Below are 18,875 nucleotides of genomic sequence, written 5' to 3'. Positions count from 1 at the left end.
CAGACTTCTAACATTTTGTTCTAGGGGCCAGGAAATTTTCAATAATCAGAGACTCTTTTGTATCCAGGACTAGATGGAAAACCTTTGGCAAATGGAGGCAGAACAAAGCAGCAATCATAGCAGCTTTACAAAGGCTCTAAACCCCACACTTCACAGTGTTTCTCTTCTGCAAGAGCACAGGAATGAGAAAGGCTGTCTCCTTTGCAAGGAACCACCAGGCAAGTAGGGAATGACCATCGATGTGGGGTCTATCAACAGAATCCAAATTCTGACTTTTCCTAAGAAGACTGCTGAGAGGAAGAGAATGACACAGATCTCTCTATCCCAGTATCCTTGTGTGGGAAAAAGTCATCTGGAAGCTGGCCTTAAGGTAACTGGGGTACAACTGTAAATCTTAATCTTGTAACACAAAATCTACAGAATTGACAATGTATAAACTCTAGTGTTCACAGTCAGTGAAGGTTATGGGGAGAGTGACAGGCATGGAGGTAATGCATAAGCTGCTCTGTAAAAGAGAAATCCATTAAGAGCTTATATTTTGGACTAAGAAACACAGAGGGAAGTGATCACTGCTCCTTTAAAGGAAAAAGAAAGGCAATTTAATTCTGGAGGTAGCTGATACAGAATGCCAGCTGAACTAGAGGAACTTACGGAGCCCCTGGGATTACTGGAGAGATGGAAGAAGAGTTGCAGTAAGGTAATTAGAGCTTCAGTAGAAGAATAAATACTCCACAGGCAATCCACAGGTTCTCCTCACCTCTCACCACTTCTTTTCTCCAGCAGTGACATCTGCTTGTGAAAGCCAAGGGAAAGGTCTCTCTCATTCAAGTCATTAGTTACTAATCCTTGCTGGAAACACAACAAGGGACACACTACCAGGAGGAGCTGCCAGCTCTTCCCTCCACTGCTCCAAGGCAAGCACAGGGCACAGGGTTTTGTAGGTGCTCACCCAGCAACAGCAATGCACTGATGGAGCCACAGGCCCTGAGTACACTTTGAGAGAGGAAAACACACCCCAGGGCAGCTGAGGCATTATTCAGGTTACTTTTTTCCCTCTATTTTTCTCCTTCTCCCCTTCTTCATGCCCCAGAAGGAAAGCAACTGCCTTTTATAGACAGACTGCTGAGGCAAGGGGTAGCACCTTGCTGGGGAATGATCTGAAGGAAGCAGGAGGAAGAGAGTGTTGACAGCAATCCATTGAGGATTCACTATCTCAGTTTTTTTTTTCCTGTGCAAGGCATTTTGGTTATACACATCATGATTTCAAAAAGACTGTCTCTCCTGTGCCCTGCAATGGTGAAACAAAGTACCATGATGATATTTCCACCTTTCAGAGGGCCTGTTTTATAAGGAATACCAATATAATTGTGACTTTGATAGCCTAGAAAAATGCTGCAGCAAATTGTGCCTCAGCACTGGTCCTGACCACTGCCATGATTCTGAAGTATGTTATGTGCAGCTCCACTCTCGTGTCATCTCTCAGCCTCAGGTATATTGCACAAAGGAAAGAAGGTGACAATGTTCTGGATTTCAGTCAGCATTCCTTAGCAGGTAGAAAAGCTGAAAGAAAAGACAGCTGCACAGCTTATTCTTTACTCCACAGCTGAGGCCATTGGTGTCAGCTAGGATTTGCACTGCAATACCACATACTTCAGAATTGGTTAATAAAGCTGTGACCTCAAAATTTAGCACTGCACTAAGAGACTTTTTCTCAGGCTGCTCTGTGCCTACAACAAGAAGCTGGAGAGACAGGGAAAAAGAGAAGAGTTAGGTTAGTCTCTGTGCAGGGAGAGAAGTAAAGTCAGCTGACTTCTCTGCAAAAACAAAAAAGGTTTTGTTCCTTTTGCAGCCAAGGCTATACACAAATCTTTATTACTATCCTTGCTTTTTAGATTATTAATAATCTACCTGACAGTCCACTTCTCATAAATCTTTCCCGAAAAGACTCAACTACCAAACATATACATTTATTTCAGGTGACTTAACAGAAATACTTTTATTTGTTTGGGTTTTTTTCTCAAGGATTTTCCACAGCCAGAGATCCAATAATAATGTCCAGAAGGACATTAAGGACATTAAGAACTGAACTTAGGAGTACACCTAACAGGATATTTTTCATCATCTTATAGACACCCACTCATCTCTAAACAGTAAACTTTCTTTAAAAACCTGTTCTGTATTGCCTCACTCTCAATAACAATTTACAGTTCCCTGCAACAATGCTTTTGTGTGTTCTTTAGCTGATATTTAGGCCACAGGTTCACAAAACAGAAGGAACTAATCAAAACCATTCACTATGGGAATTTTCTGTATCTTCATTGCTAGCTAGCCTTCCATGTGTCACATGTATGTTTACATAAACTCAGTCATGTTTTAGGTAACTGTATACATTACAGAAACACCATAAACAAGATTATTACAATTAAAATTGCTAATCTGCTTCCATGGTACTTCTGTGTTTACTCAAATCTGTAGTTAAATGTATCAAGTTTCAACTCATTCAACTTCTATAAAATAAGATCTTCCTAAAACTTTACCCCAGTTGGAAGGGGTCTGACAAAAAATCTTTTTTGTGAGACCCAATAATAATGTTTTTCATTTTAATGCTCAGTTAGATTTGCTGAAGTAGGAGAGAAAAGTATTTCCCTATCCTTTCAAGGATTAGTTTTGTGGATGCTCACATTTGTATGTTCTCATGGAAAACTAGTACACCAACCAGAGCTCGCTCTTCCAAAAACCATAGACAATGTGAAAATATTTTCTCTGTGTCTAAAGTATATGGAGAAAAGTCAGGAGAAATGCCCACCCCAGAAAACATTCCATAAGAGAAAGTCTGTGTTCCAGCCTATGCTCCTGTCACCTCCTGAAGGACCATGACTTTCTGGATGTCCCTGAGCACAGACCCAAAGCCAAATGCACCAAGAACCTGCACGTGCACATCCAACCCTGCAGCATCTAGACTTAGGAACTAGGATGAAAAGTATATATTTTTTTCCTTTTCCTTTTTTTTATTAATGGCTAATGCTCTAGTAATGGACAATTAGGTATCTACACAGTGACAGCAGAACTGTGTATCACTTGCTTTATTTGGTTCAGAAAATTCATTTAATGTGGCAAGCATGAAGTGTACAACACTTCTCCCTAGGGAATGTGTTTTTATATACTAGCATGGATTTAATATTTACTTTATTTCAATTGACTCATTTTTCCTCCAGAATCTGAATCAAACACAGTATTTCCTGAAACACTAACAAGTGAAGTGAATCTTATTTTGAAGACCAGAGAGCTGCTCTCTAGTGTCATTGTTATATTTCAATGTCTGGTATTCTGTCTTTTTAAATATCTTTTTTTTTTTTTTCTTGCCATTGTTGGAAAAGGTGCTTGCCATTGGTTTAGCATGTGGTACAATTTTGGGGCACACTATTATGATAATTTATTCTCCTTTTTTTTAGAGAGATTAGAAAAGTCACTAGGCAATTATACTCAGAAAAATTTGGAAAAATCTCTTATTTATATTTACTAGGACTTCCTGTATTTTGCTGTTTTACATCTAAACCCTACACTCCTACACAATGGCTACATAAAAGAATTTTTATAATTTCCACTTACATACAGTCATCCACACCTCTTAATACAAGAAAGTTTTCTACAACACAGCTAACAACACTGTACAGAGCCACTCAAAACCACAGCAGAACCAACACTCCTAACAATTGTTCAGGAAACTGACTTTCCTAAAAATTATCCCCAAAAAATAAAAATAAGTAAAAAAGAAGCAGCAACCCTGTTCAGAGTGAAGGAAACACACCTATAAGTTCCCAGGAGGCACTGGAGACAGGTTCTTCTTTTGTACATGTGCACATTGATGGAAAAAAACTTCTCTGGGTCTTTCAAGCTGTGGTTCAAAAACTTTACACTGGCTGCTATTCCTGTGCCCTGACACAGGCCAGGAAAAGCAGCAGAAGAGTTTTTATTGTGTCACTTTCACTGCTCTCCACAAACAGCACCTGAAACAAAGCTGCTCCCCCCAGACAGCACCTGAGATTAAACCTCTTCCAGCAGAGGTCCAGGCCTGGCCTCCAAGCTGCCTCTCCACATTCTTCATGTGCCATCTCCCACAAAGACTGTACCTAGAAGCTGTTTCTATCCTCCTCAAGTGTTCCACTGATATGCTCATTAAGGATTTTAGATAGCCTCTTTAGATAACCACCCCTCTGAATAAACCCTGGTGTTTTCCTTGCCTGTGTGGGTTGGGAAACAACATAAATCTGGAGAACTGAGACCAATTCAAAGCTTTATAGGCTGCTACTAAAGGCAAAGGCAGGGTGCCCTAAACTACTAAGAAAATCCTTCAAGAGCATTCACATATGTATTTTATACTATTTTAACACATATTTGTAGTCCTAAATAGTTACAGTTAATATTTTGCCTAAGTGTGCTTTGACTAAGAAGTCTCTTCAGAATAAAACTAGAATGAAGACCCTATTATCCAAAACCAAAAAGGGTGATGCTGTTCTTAATTTTGCCATATTGAGTTGCATAATAATTAAGAACAAAACCAACCAAAACAGCTCAAAGTAAAAAAAAGACAAAACTAAAAAATCACCAAAACCAAACCACCCAGCCTCAGTGAAACCTTATTTCCATTCATCAGAGAATAAAATGTATCTACTACAAAACCTGTTCTCGAGGGAAAGAAAAAGGCATGATTAAACATAAAAAGGCAACTTAATTTCAGTTGTTTCCCTAACTATTGCCCAGAATGAGTCTGAATACAGCCACTAGTGTAACGCAGTGTGTGCACCATGTATCCATTCACAACCTGCTCAGCTAAACACAGAAGTTTGTAATCCAGTGTTGTGCAGCTTGTCACTAAAAATCTTATAATTACATCCCTGTTTGGATGACTACTGGGTTATTATTGCTCAGCAATAAAGATGAAAGTAGACAATTTATTACTATTTGGCACTGAATGTCAGTCATTTCATCTAAAAAGAACCTATTTAAAAAAGAATAAAAAATGAATAATATCTAAGCTTAGCACGCTTCCTGCTTATCTGAAAAGTCTATCTGATTATATTGAGTTAGTCGGCAAGGTGGATTTAAAACAATGTATTTGGACTTCACCAGAATTACGGGATCCCAAAGCAGACCAACAGTTGTGAGACAAAACTGAGCTACCAGAGAACAGCCCAAAGTCTCTTCTCAGTGAGAGTGTGGATTAGGGGAGGCTGTACAGCAGGGAACACGCTCCACGCCGCTGCAGCCGCTCAGCTCAGCCACGCTCAGGGAGGAGAGGGACAAGTGGGGGCTCTTCGAGGCTGCAGACACAAGCAGGACACAGAGCTGGTCCTGTGGCTGGAGCGCTGTGACACAGCCAGAGTCATTTCATACAGCACTAAAAGCACTCTGTGCAGGAGCTGCTTTGGGCAGGAAGAAATTAGAGAGATGAGTCACCATCAGTTGGCATGAAGGCTCTGGGATGTGACACCTCCGGCCACAAAGTGGGGACCAGTTGTACTGAGTATCAGCAAAATCTTCTTTTCTGTTGTGGCACAGTAATTATTACATAAAACTGTGCATCCTGATAAGGATCTTCTGAATTTGTAAGTAAAGCATAGTTTAAAAATAAATAAATAAATAAAAAGCCTGGGAAAAAAACTTGCCATTTCCATTAAATATTAACCTTCTGAAAGAGCAAGTCAGGACTAAAACATCTCTTATCTTAATTAGTTTAGTAGAAATGAATTTAATTTATATTGTAAAGTTGTATTTTCTATTACAGATCCAGGGCAGGAAAGGGCAAACTTTTTAGAACTATCCATTTATATAAAAGAATATTATTGTTTAAAGGATCAGTCCAATAATTTTTTGGTCTTATCTTTAAGCATGGACTTCATTGGTGCTCCTATGTGCATCTTTTACCAAAAACATTAAGGACTGAGGGATTAAATTCACAGTAAACTGCAAACAAACACAAAACAGCTTTTCAAACATTGGTATATTGACTTGAGTAGTCTAATAGTGGCTGGAGCTTTGTCTCCATCTAATTTGACCTTCAGTTTAGTTTGACCTCTCAGGCAAGAAAGTCTAGACATTGACCTGGATTGAACTCAACATTTTTCCTTTTCTAGGTTGTTCTAAATAATTTTAAGCACACAATCAGCTAATACAGCTAACACCATGACTTTCTTTAACAGTAAAACTGTTCACAGGAAATTTTCTTTGACAGCAGAAACAAAAATGTCAGTATTTGACAGGAAAATGCCAAAAACATGTCCATGTATGAAAAGTTGATGTGTATATATATAAAAGAAATAAAACTGTTCTTTAAAAAGGCAAAGAAATGCAACTATTAGTCCCCTCAAATCAATAACCACTGGTAATCTCTGTGACCTAACAAGAGGAAAGCGCCTCTTCAATTCTTTCCTGCAGCTTGGACTTTTAGTGTGAAATATTAAAAGTGAAAATACAGTTCAGTTTAATCACAGGAAAACATTACTAGTGGTGTTCATGTGTTAATTCTCCCCATGCTACACAAGCAGTTGAAATCTAATGACACAGAAAGACCATTATTTTAATTATCCCTATAAAAAGTAAGCATGTAGAGGACTAAAATGTTATTGTTTCCTATGAGCACTGTCTTAGTATAAATGGTTTCTTTAAAAAGCAGAATAAAAATTCAAACATTATCTGGACCAAAACTTTTTCTTTAAAAAACGTGCATGTTAATAATTGGATTAAAAATTACTTCTTTCAGTTCTCAGGTGTTGCCAGGACAGTAAGAAACCACAGCTAGAAAAGTTTTTCTCTCAAAATGAATTAAAGCTCAGGCCTCACAGCTGGCTTTTTGAATATCATGCAATCTATATGGGTATTTTAATGTAAAACTAGTTTTTATTTATTACTCAGCAACTAGAAACCTCAGCGTGTGGGCCAAGCCAAATTAATCATCAGCCTGGTGACTGACTTGCCAAGGCACAGGAAAATGAGGCTCAAATACATTGTTTGGATATATTTTAAATCTTGACAAAGCAAGATATGTTCCTTATCATTAAGCTGTCATGCCCTTGTAAAAACTGATTTTACCTAGCACTTATATAAACCCCTTAGAAAAGTACCAATCATTATTCTGTACAGTGGTTCTGTACCAGCTGAATGACAAATACACATCTTAAAGAAAGAGCCACCTTTCTCAATTGCTCTGAAGTCTGAAAAACTTTTGAGTCTGTACAACTACTGTAAACTATTACACTTACCTAAAGTAACCATACTAACAGGTGATGCTACTCTTTCATTAACTCTGCCCTTAATACAGACTGTGGTTTAATTACAACAGATTTAAGCAGATTTTCCATAAAGCGCCCTGTGAGGATGTTGGATGGCTACAGAGACTTAATGACAGCTTTCATTCTGTATTGTTATAGCAAAGGTTTATATTGTTAAATTGCTAGAAGGCTGCTACTACTAGACTTTACTTCTCTAGGACACATGTATTTTGAATGTCTTTGATCTTACATAATCTTCTAACTACACAACTAAACCTTACAAACAAAGTCTCCTTTAATTCTGTGTTCCTGAATTTTAATTCTGTTATAATACCTGTTTCCTCCACATAATACAAGATTCAGTAAATTTAAACAAGTACAAGCCAAACATTATATATAAATATTTAAATATTTATGCACTCACATACACATACACACAGACAGTACTTGCCATTACATTCTGAGCATTTTAGAAGGACACAACGCTTAAGCACGAAGTAAAAAAAAAGCCATAAAAGCACATATTAAGACATCATTACTATTAAATATCCCGAAACTGCTACAAAGAAATGTTTACACGAGCAACCTAACAAGAAGTGCTGAAAAAGGAGTCTGGTTCAAAGGCAGAGAGTTAAGAGCTCAATTCGCACCCATTAGGCATCTTATTTCAATTTCAGTGTGGGTGTAGGCAGGAGACAAACCAGTCTCTTGTCCAAGTGGCACTCCAGGGCAGGTGTAGCAGGGACGCGCTCCGCTGTCAGCACCCGCTGCTACATTGTCTGAGCGCTGGATGTGAGACATGCCAGCAATCCCTGCCTCCACAGCCAGCAATTTATTATCCACAGCAATTCCCAAACAGCTCAATCGCAGAGCAACGCGTCAAACACCGAAGCGCTTCTGTGTTTATTACCTTCGCAAACAACAAAATATCACCGTCCCTCAGTGCTTCCCGCAAATCTGCAGCAATGATGCAAAGCAGCATTTCTTTTTAATTCCCTTTCGGAATACAAATGCCTGCCTTCTCCTATTGCTGCCTCTTCCTGACCGAGACGCACTGTGGACAATAGTTTCTGAATCAGCGATACCTTCCCACACTGTTGCCAAAACACTGAAGAAATAAATAATAACATTGCACTACAATCTCGGAAGAAAGGGGAGGAAATAAAGTAAACAAAAAAAAAATTAAACCAGCAGTTTAAAAAAAAAGAAAACAAAGACAACATTAAAACCCCGTGAAAATATAAGAAATACCGGTGGTTAAGGACGAGCACTAATGGGCAGAAAGGCGGCAGATATTGCAGAGGCACCGAGAATCCTCCTTCCCTGAACTCATGCAACTAATGACCTCTCCAAGTGCTGAATTGCGCGGCTCGGCACCGCCGGCTCTAACACACACACACACACACAGACACACACACACACAGACACAGAGACAGACAGACACACACATCCCAACTTGGCAACTCCGCGAAGGCGATTACAGCGGGGGATCCGAGCCGCGGGGCCCGAGCGCTGCGGCTGTGCCGGGCGCGGCGGAGCGGGGAGGAGAGCCCCGGGCATGTCGGCAAGTAAGAAGTGAGGAGCGTTTACCAGCAGCGGCGGCAGCAGCAGGTTGAGCAGCCCGAGCGCCTCTCACCGTCTCTGGGCGATAACTTCGCACCGGTGCGGATTCCTTCAGTGAGGAGGGGACACCCCTTCCTTCCCTGCCCTTCCCCGCCTTCGCTCTGTTCTCGCTGCGCGTCCCGTCCCTCCCGCCGCGAGCGGAGCGCCGGGAAGCGGCAGCACCGGGAAGCGGCAGCACCGGGAAGCGGCAGCTCGGGGAAGGAGCTCGGGGAAGGAGCTCCGGGAAGCAGCAGCGCCGCAGCCTCGCGCCGCCGCCGGGGAGCGCGGGAGCCGCGGCCGCGGGGGGAGCGCGCGCCGGGCTGAGGGACAGAGCGCGCGCCGGGCTGAGGGACAGAGCGCGCGCCGGGCTGAGGGACAGAGCGCGCGCCGGGCTGAGGGACAGAGCGCGCGCCGGGCGGGAAGGGGCAGCGCTCGCGCGCTCCGCGGCCCCGACGCGCGCGCCCCTCCCCGCGGGTGCCGCGCGCGCCGCAGCCAATCGCCGCGCTCGGCGCGCGGGCGCGCGCTGCGGGGAGCGCGCGGAGCGGGAACGGGAACGGGGACAGCAACGGGGACGGGGATGGGAGCGGGGCCGGGAGCGGCAGCAGCGCCACCGCCGCCGCCAGCGTGTCCTTGTTCCCTTGACCGTCCCTGCGCACAGCGGGCGGCTGCCCCGGCCGGGCGCTGCCGCAGAGGCGCGGGAGGCGGGGACGCCCCAGGTCCCGGCGCCCCGTGGAGGCGGTGCGGGCCGGGAGCGGTGCGGGCCGGGAGCGGTGCGGGCCGGGAGCGGATCGGGCGGGAGGGGATCGGGCTGGGAGAGGATCGGATCAGGAGCGGATCGGGTCAGGAGCGGATCGGATCGGGTCAGGAGCGGATCGGATCGGGAGCGGATCGGGTCAGGAGCGGATCGGGTCGGGCCGGGAGCGGATCGGGTCAGGAGCGGATCGGGTCAGGAGCGGATCCGGTCCCTTCCCGCCGCAGCCGCCGCGCAGCCCGAGGAGCGCGCGGAGACAACAACAAAATCTGGGCAAGGGAGATAAAAAAAAAAAAAAAAAAAAAAAAAAGAATTGTTAAAAAATCGCTTCCATCTTTTTGCCACGAGTTAAAACCGTTCCAGCTGTTGTCACTCCTGCAGAACAGAATTGCTTTAGCCTCAAACATCACGTTGTATGTAATGCTACTTCCAAAGTGGGAGCAGAATACTTTTCTATCTCTTCTCTGAAATAATTAAACCTTGACTAATACTGAATCTTTAATTTCTCCCTCCACATTTCCACACATCTGTCAGATCACCAATGACACTAAAAACAGGCGTGTTAAAGCAAAGTAGATCAGGAGACAAGAAAGTGACAAAGTACAAGGCACAAGCTGTAAAACTTTGTACATATTCTTGGCAAGGCCAGGAGGAAAGTAGCAGCTGAAATTAGCCAGGAATCAGAAAGAGCGGTGAAAAGGAGCCTTGCACGTGGGCAATGCACAGCAGCAGGGCTAAGAGTGCCACAGAACAATTTCATGACTATATTCCATATCATAAAAAAATCCAAATCATAGAGAAATGCAGTAAACTGGAGCACATTGGATTCACTGTAGCTGGGGAAAGTGCACTGTAAATTTCTGATTAGAGAGAAACTACAGCAGAGTTAATTTTCCAACTGCATCTGTAGTTTAGTAACTGTCAACAAAGAGCAAGAGTTTTAAGGGCCAATCCAGAAACCAGCAGGGCAGCATCTCTCAGCTTTTCAAGGTTAATTGAGAAAAGGGGAGAACAGAGCATCCTGGTAGAGCTTGGTAAATTGCATGCAATGCTGTCGCTTGAGGACTACATCTATTTATTTACAGGAGTGAAGATCCTCAGAACCACAACTTCTCCCTGGCCTCATCTCTTTCCATGGCATTTCAGACATTTCAAGATGTGTCCTTGTCTCTAAAGATGTGGTCAAGATTTTAATGTATGTGTGGTGATGTGTTGATTCTGCAGAGAAACTTCTGTACAGATGCACTGTGACAGTCATTTTACTGGAAATAATATTTCTGCTTGAAAATAAACTAGATTGCAAAAATGAATGCTAGAGAAGTGTTAAAAAGACTGTTGCAGTTAAGTAATGAGTTGTCCCTGTCAGGAAAGAAAGACAGAATTACACTGAGCTTGGAAGCAAATCTTGTCAAACTACATTTTGATGGATGCAAGTGTCAGTGAAAAAGGTAATGGAAAGCCTGTAATAGCAGTCCATAAAGCATTTAACTTGATGCTTATGATGATTAAGCAAATTAACAAAATTCAGAATTCATTGAGCTCATACTATCTAAAGATATTTGGAAATCTTCACCTCATCGGAGTGGCATACAGAATATTACAAAGCTGCTTAAACAGACCAGTGATTTGAGAGAGATCAAGCAAATGGTTTATTAAATGCCATGCAGCAAGGGTTTGTTGCTGGTCAATTATGATGGATATGGGTTAATGGCACAGACCAATCCAGTTGCCTTGGTAAGGTGGCCTCATTTGTTCAACAGAGCTGGTGAAGTCAAGGTCAGGCATCTAGTGAAAAAGAACACGGGTGACATTTCAGGTTGGGAGATTGTTTTCTGGAAGGCAGCTTACAATAAACAGCATTAGTTTGTCCTGGTGAATAACTGAGTACATGCTCCCACTGTTATGGGTTAGTGAAGATGACGGCTGGGAGTGGATGGCAAGAGTATCAAAACAAAAATAACCAGAGTATCAAAACAAAAATAACCAGAAGTTACATGTCGAGGCAGTATCAGCAAGACCAATGTGGGAATACTGGCTTTGTGTCCACATTCAGGATTAATGTTAACTATATAAATCCAGAATGTCTGAGAGACAGTTAATTTAGGTTTCAGAAGGATACTGTGTCTTCTCCCTAAAGTGAGTGTCCTAAGAGAAGACAGGGCACCGTGCTCTCTCTTCCTCTTGTTCTCTGTTTAAATTGATCTTAGATTCCTTTAGATGTGGTGGTACAGCTTCAGTGGAAGACAGGTTTGTTCCCATCCCTTTAATCTGCAGGTAAGGGTATTCTCCTGGGAGTGAATATGCATGAGGCTGCAGAGAATAACCCAAACACCTAATTTCCTGAGCTAGGTCTCTAACTACCAGATCAGTTAGTAAATGGTGACCACAGGCTACTCTTCCTTTTGCACATTTTAAATACATTAGCTCTGTTTAGTTCTTTGGAGGAAAGAATGTGCATGCCTACCTTCAAGAACAAGTCCCAAGCAGTGAATCTGAAGTGAATATAAGTGCATTCATCAGCTTTTATGAAGGTGCCTGAGGAATGGGACTGCAGCTGTGTCAGTGTCCCGTTGGCTGCATCAGCCACTGCTCCATGGCTGAGCTGCTGCAGCGGCACAGCCTGGAGCCTGCGTGTGACCAGCTCCAGTCCTCAATGCCTTCGGGGGCTCTCTCAGAATTGCCTTGTCACTTACAGAGCCTGCTGACATGAGAGCATCTTGTCCACTTTCAGAAGGGCCATGGCTCTCTCTTTTCCCACGTCTTTGAAAAATTGACCTTCAATGTGATTTGAAAGGAAAGAAGAAAGGAGGCAACAAGAAAGATTAGCAGTTTACCAGTGGTAACTGCTGAATGCTTGTCCCCTTGCCTTTTAAGCACACGTTTGAATTTTCTAACCTGGAACTGCTGTTTTTTCACTGTGTTCCTATACATCATTATTTCTCTATTAGTATGTAGGTGCTCCACCACACACACTGCTCTAGCTTGATCAAAACAGGCATGATAAAAGGATTTCTGGAAGCTGATGCTATATACATTATACAATGAAGGTGAAATTTTAGGAGTGCAGCTTGTTAGTAATAGGAATATTTTACCTATGAGATGTACATTCTGGTCTTGCTTAGACTCAAAATAGGATCTTTCTGAAAGTTACATTGCATCTCAAATGTAAGTTATGGGATCAATGGAGTGGTTACCTGGGGGAAGTTCACTGGCTGGCATCACACAAGAGGTCACTTCAGCTGATAACCATAATTTTTTCCAACTCTGTAAACTGGAAATTGTGAAATGCAATGATCCATTTTAACAACACAGGACTCTTCAGAATAAAGAGAGAGCTTATCTTCCTGAACAATGCCTCTCAAATGTTTTAATGTGTTGTAAAGAGGATTATTTTAATTAATTGGTACAATTTCCTACATTTATTATATATACTGCAATATCATTAGTCAGGCATGGAACTGCTCCTGATTTAAATGTCCAATTTTGGTTCTTAATCCTATGTCTGCAATTACATAATAAGAAATAATGGGGAAAAAAATACACATGTGAATATCTCTGTGTTCCAAGGAAGTAACCACAGCATAGTATGGGAGAAGTAGCTGTGTATCATGCAGTGAACACCTAGCAGAGAAGGAGTGGCATGATACAGACTTTTAACACACTGGAACTAGCATCTTTGGTAATTAAGTGTGGTGTATGTTTGACATTGCAATGAGGGAGTCTGTGTCACGTCCTAAATATTGCCAGAAGCTGTGTGTAATGAAACAAACAAATAGCAAATAAAGGTGTTGGAATTGTACTAATATTTTCAGGTAGTTTCCAGTCTCTTTAATCTCTTTAGCCTTTTTTTTTTTCCCACTCTCCTTCCCTTTTTCCATTACAAGAACGATATCCTGTCTTTGAAGTGGTTCAAATGGAAGCACCTAGCAGGTAGAAAGCCACTTGCAATGTGCTTGAACAGCTCTCAACAATGCAAAGCCATCAACAAGGTTGCAGTTTTGGAAGAAGAAGAGGAAATAAAACTATGGAAAGTCTTTCCACCTGCTCAGTGGAAAGTTAAGAAAATGTGAAGACTTTCACAGATGTGAAACACTGTTGTACTTTGAGGAATTGCTGTCTGCAAATGAGCACGTTCAGTATGTGCAGCCATCCCCAGTGGATGCAAAGCTCACCAGAACGTCACCTGTGTGCAGTGATGTGTGTTCTGTGTACAAGAAACTCTGAATTTACACACCTGACCTCTTTTTTCCCTATACCTGACCACATATAGTTGAAAGGAATTTGGAAGAATATGGCTGTTAACCAAGTGTAAAGTGGATTAGTACCAGCTGGAAACAAATGATGAGTCTTTGTTCATCTGGCTGACCAAGAGGAGAATTCACTGGTCACTGAAAAGAATTTTTGTGTTTAAATTGTCCAGGAAAAAACACATTGTGGGTGTTAAAATTAGGTGTCACTGTTGAAGAGTTGGAAGGATGCACTGCTTCCACAGTAGTTACTGTGCTAAGAATGCTTATGTGATAATCCTGAACCACTAATACAAATGTTAAACTAAACAAATAAATATCAGGGCCATTCTTACTCTGTGCAGCAGAACCCAGGTCTCTTACCTTCTTCTGGCCCACCCAAGTACTGGAGTCATACTGGTTTCTAATGACCTTTTAGATACCAGTTCCCAAATGCTGAAATCTATATTGTTGTTGCTGTTATAACATACATGGGAGACACAGTTGTTAACTAGTCCTCAGTTTGGTTTTGCAAGCTCCTGTCTGAGCATAATTGCAATGTTAATTCTCAGCCATTTTAATGACTCTGACACCACAGAGGATGAACAGTTTCACTTGTATTCCTGATGTAATTACTGAGATGTTGTAGCCATTACATAAAGAAAAACTATTTGCTTTATGCACTTGTCTGTATATAGAAATGCCTTTGTTTTTTGAGAGTGGGAGAAAATACCATCAGGTGATTATGATAAAAACCATGGAGGTCAGGGGGTGTTCTGGATGGTAACAATGCACTCACTGGCAGAGTGAGCCAAGGATAAAATCAACATTTAATTCTGATGTCAGGAGTGGTTTTAGCTCAGCTCTGCAGGAAGTGGTATTGGTGTGGATGAGGTACCCCACAGGCACACGCTCTGCTTGAGATGGAATGAGGCTGATTTTAGGTAAATGGCACCACACACAGACAGTTCTAGTACCTAGTCTAAGTGAGAGATCACTTAAATTGGTTTAGCCATGAGAAGAAATAGAATAATATATCTGGAACAATATACAAAGAAAGAAAAAAAGGCAAGTAGGAAGGTGTAAAGGATGAAGTAGATATTTTACATAAGATTGAAATTACTTCAGTCAGTCCAAGATTTGAAGACTGCCCCAAAAGCTTAAGTTTGCAATCTGCTTCAGCAGTGAGCCTGTGAACTGGTACATTCAAATCATCTGCTGGGAAGTGCATGTGAAAATGCAAGGAATGATTTGGGACACAATGATGAGAACAAAAAAAAAGCAAAACAAAATAAAACAAAATCCCAAAACAAAACAAAAAACCCCACAAACAAGCAAAAACAAACAAACAAACAAAAAAAAACCCACAAGCAAAACCAGAAGTGGGCAATACATAAAACAGGATGTGAAGTTTGTGACAGTTTGCCTCCTGAGTGATGCACATCTACCCCTATATGAACTGCCAGTGCAAGATTCACCAAGAGACTGAGGAAGGAATTGAGGGGGAGGGCAGTGAGAAGTGGAATTACTTGTCTAAAAATACTTTCACAGATCATTGAATATTTTAGCTTTCATAGGCTCACCATTATAAAATAGAAAAATCTTTTTTTTTTTTTCATTTCCTTAGTACACAAGAACTATCAAGAGAATGAAATAAATCAGTTAATAATAAACTAACATACTTATTCAGAATTGGGATAACTTTTTTTTTCCAACAGGTTGCATGAGTTTTGTTGCAAAAAGACTGCCCAGCATTTTTAATAAAATAATTAAATATTAGAGATGGGTCTTTAAGGAAGCTGTTAGCTAAATTTCCTTTTGCTCTGTTCAACCTTAATTCTGCCCTATCTTTCATTGCTCACTTTTATGTTCTGTGCCTTCTTATGCCTTCTTTTCTTTTAATGCAAAGTATTTCCTTGAAAAGAAGTTCCATACAAGCACACAAAAGTATTCAGCTGCTTAATTTATCTTCTGTCAAAATCCAACAACTCCATTCAGGATCAGAGCCCTTTTTTTGCTACTGACTAAAGAGGATGACACAGTCCTCTCTCTGTGAAGGTCGTGGTTTAAGTGTCTGATTTCCTGAATACTGTATGAAAGAAGGATGATGAACTTAGCTGTTATCAGCTACTTTGTGTGACGAAAGGTGCAAGATAAAGAGGAACTTTTCATGCCTGATCTCCTTTCATTATCGGTTGTGTTAAACTGCACTGAGCACTCCCTGAGAAGCCCAATATTTAATGCATTGGCTAGAGCAGCACTGGGCAATAGATTTATAAAGTGATATGGTAGACACAGTTTACTTGCTGTAAATATGTATAATGCAAAGAAACATGTCCATTTATCACTTCTACCAGTATGAACTCCTGCAGTGCAAAAAGAAATTAAGGCAGCCATAGAAGAATGGGAAGTTTGGGGAGGAAATATGTTTTCAGGGATGTATAAACTACAGTGTCTGTTTTAAGGTTACAAAAAGACCAGTAATCACAAATGAAATGCCTAAATGCTAAAATATGTTTTTTAAACTGTAGATAAATAGGAAAGAATAAAACAAAGCTGCAATGAAGGTTTTATTTTGTCTGTTGTCTGGATGTTTTATAAAATTGAAATTTAAAGTGCTGAAAAAGGGAAGAGAATGCAAGTTATCCAAGGAATAAAGAGAATATTTACTCAACAAGATTAGTTTAATGTGTGTTTTCTTTTCTGGTGTTTTCATATTTTAATACATATATCTCATTTTAAATGTGTCATGTTTGCCATATAAAATCTGCCAACTTAGTGATCTACAATTTCCTTCTAGATTTAATGTCACTTCACTGTAATTTTGCTGTATTTTCAAACAGTTTCGTTTTCTGTGCTCATTAAAGCCATCATTTCTTTGCCCCAAAGGAATTTGCAAATGCTGATTAACACACTCTAACACCAGGACTTGCTAAGCAAGTTATTTTATTCTTCCCATTCTCTTCCAAAAGCATGTAGGTATACCTCAGTTATTTAAAATACTCGTCTCAGTGCTCTCACATTATTCAGTGTAAAATGTGAGAATGGCAGAAGTTTCACACTGATACACTTTTGCAGAACTGACATTTGTGAAACTGTATTATTATATGTTCTCTGCATTCTCCTGTCCTATTAGTGTTAAAAAGGTGCAGGGAACCCTTTGTACTATTCCTGTCATAAGCTATTCCCAGGCTAATTTCTGATTTCAGGAAAAAAAAGAAGGTGTAAGCTGAGACTGTCAGATCCTCAATGAGAGCATATACATGGGATATAAAGGTACCTCAAAAAGAGAACTTAAAATTCTTTCACTGTTTCCTGAGGAACCTGAAACTTATTTTACTAATACCAATATTACATTTTTCCTAATTATCACTATTGAAATAGTAAACTGAAATAGAAACTCCGAAATATAATATATTCAGTAAAAAAAAACATGTACAAAATAAAATTAAATATAGAAAATCAAATGCAGTCTTTACATTGTTAATAAGATTCTGGAACTGGAATTCACTCATCCTTGAGTTCATTATACACAATTTATCCTGAGAATGCTGCAGTCTCTCAGGTCTGATGACCTGCTTCACTTACAGAAAAACTGACTTTTCCAGTGTTCCAAATAAATATGACTCTAAATATAATTAAGAATATGTGGCTGTTATGTAAGAAGACACAATCCATACTAATTCATTCATGTTCAAATTCAAACACATGTCTGACAATGGGCCACACAAAACTCGGTGTCTTTCCGTGACACCGATTGTTACTCCTGGCATAATTAAGCTTGCCTCTGGCAATTAATCACCTTGACTGCCAACAAATAGTGTATTTATCTTCATTAGCTTCCTGCATGGGAGCCTTTCCTTTATGCCGTGGAACAGGAGCTCCAAACAGCCCTTTGGCTGCTGAAGGGACATGGATTTCATGGAAGGGACATGGATTTCCTGCAGGGACCTGTATTTCATGGCAGGGATGTGTATTCCATGGCAGGGATGTGTATTCCATGGCAGAGGTGTGTATTCCATGGCAGGGATGTGTATTCCATGGAAGGGATGTGTATTCCATGGCAGGGATGTGTATTCCATGGCTGGGATGTGTATTCCATGGAAGGGATGTGTATTCCATGGCAGAGGTGTGTATTCCATGGAAGGGATGTGTATTCCATGGCAGGGATGTGTATTCCATGGAAGGGATGTGTATTTCATGGCAGGGATGTGTATTCCATGGCAGGGATGTGTATTCCATGGCAGAGGTGTGTATTTCATGGAAAGGATGTGTATTCCATGGCAGAGGTGTGTATTTCATGGCAGGGATGTGTATTCCATGGCAGGGATGTGTATTCCATGGCAGAGGTGTGTATTTCATGGCAGGGATGTGTATTCCATGGCAGGGATGTGTATTCTATGGAAGGGATGTGTATTCCATGGCTGGGATGTGTATTCCATGGCAGGGATGTGTATTCCATGGCAGGGATGTGTATTCCATGGCAGAGGTGTGTATTCCATGGCAGAGGTGTGTATTTCATGGCAGGGATGTGTATTCCATGGCAGGGATGTGTATTCCATGGCAGAGGTGTGTATTTCATGGAAAGGATGTGTATTCCATGGAAGGGATGTGTATTTCATGGAAGGGATGCAGGTTTGGAGCAGGACTCTCCCTTGGGGAGGGGGCCAAAGGCAGCCCCAGCTCTGCAGGGCTGGGCTGGCACTCTGTGCATTATGTGTGACTCCACAGCCATAGGAAACCCAAGTCTGTTTAAGACTATGATTTTGCATTTTCAGCCTCCTCATATATTTTAATGAAAGACAAACAGAATCATGGACAGTGCAAATTATTTTTCTCAAGTGAGAAAGAAAAGAAAGGATGCCAGACTAATTTATTTGCTTTTGTTTGCATCTCCTTTTCCATGATTATCTTAACAAATGAGTTTACTAGCAGGAATGTTTGGTAAAATAATGAAGCAAATATTGTTAAATATTGTGATTATTCATAGCAGAACCTATAAGTCATGTTTCTCCAATTGGAAAAGAG

At 41.1% G+C, this 18,875-nt stretch overlaps 1 protein-coding gene and 1 long non-coding RNA gene across 19 annotated transcripts in view; one reads left to right on the top strand and one right to left on the bottom strand.

The window, feature by feature from the left end:
* TENM2 (teneurin transmembrane protein 2) overlaps window positions 1-9,330 on the bottom strand; it is a 618,690-nt gene extending 609,360 nt beyond the window's left edge. For all 18 annotated transcript variants that reach the window (XM_086851648.1, XM_086851649.1, XM_086851651.1 and 15 more), the window contains exon 1: window positions 8,859-9,330. The gene's annotated coding sequence lies outside the window, so the exon portion shown is untranslated. The remainder of the gene's footprint in view (window positions 1-8,858) is intronic.
* Window positions 9,331-9,437: 107 nt separating this feature from the next.
* On the top strand, window positions 9,438-13,426 carry LOC147650392 (uncharacterized). The gene is made up of 2 exons (XR_015276697.1): window positions 9,438-9,608; window positions 10,707-13,426. It is a non-coding gene; the product is annotated as an uncharacterized LOC147650392 (long non-coding RNA).
* Window positions 13,427-18,875: the final 5,449 nt, after the last annotated feature.

The sequence above is a fragment of the Cyanistes caeruleus genome, chromosome 15 (assembly GCF_971803275.1).
Source record: "Cyanistes caeruleus chromosome 15, bCyaCae1.hap1.1, whole genome shotgun sequence".
Lineage (NCBI taxonomy): Eukaryota > Metazoa > Chordata > Aves > Passeriformes > Paridae > Cyanistes > Cyanistes caeruleus.
This window is presented reverse-complemented; position numbering and strand designations above follow the sequence as displayed.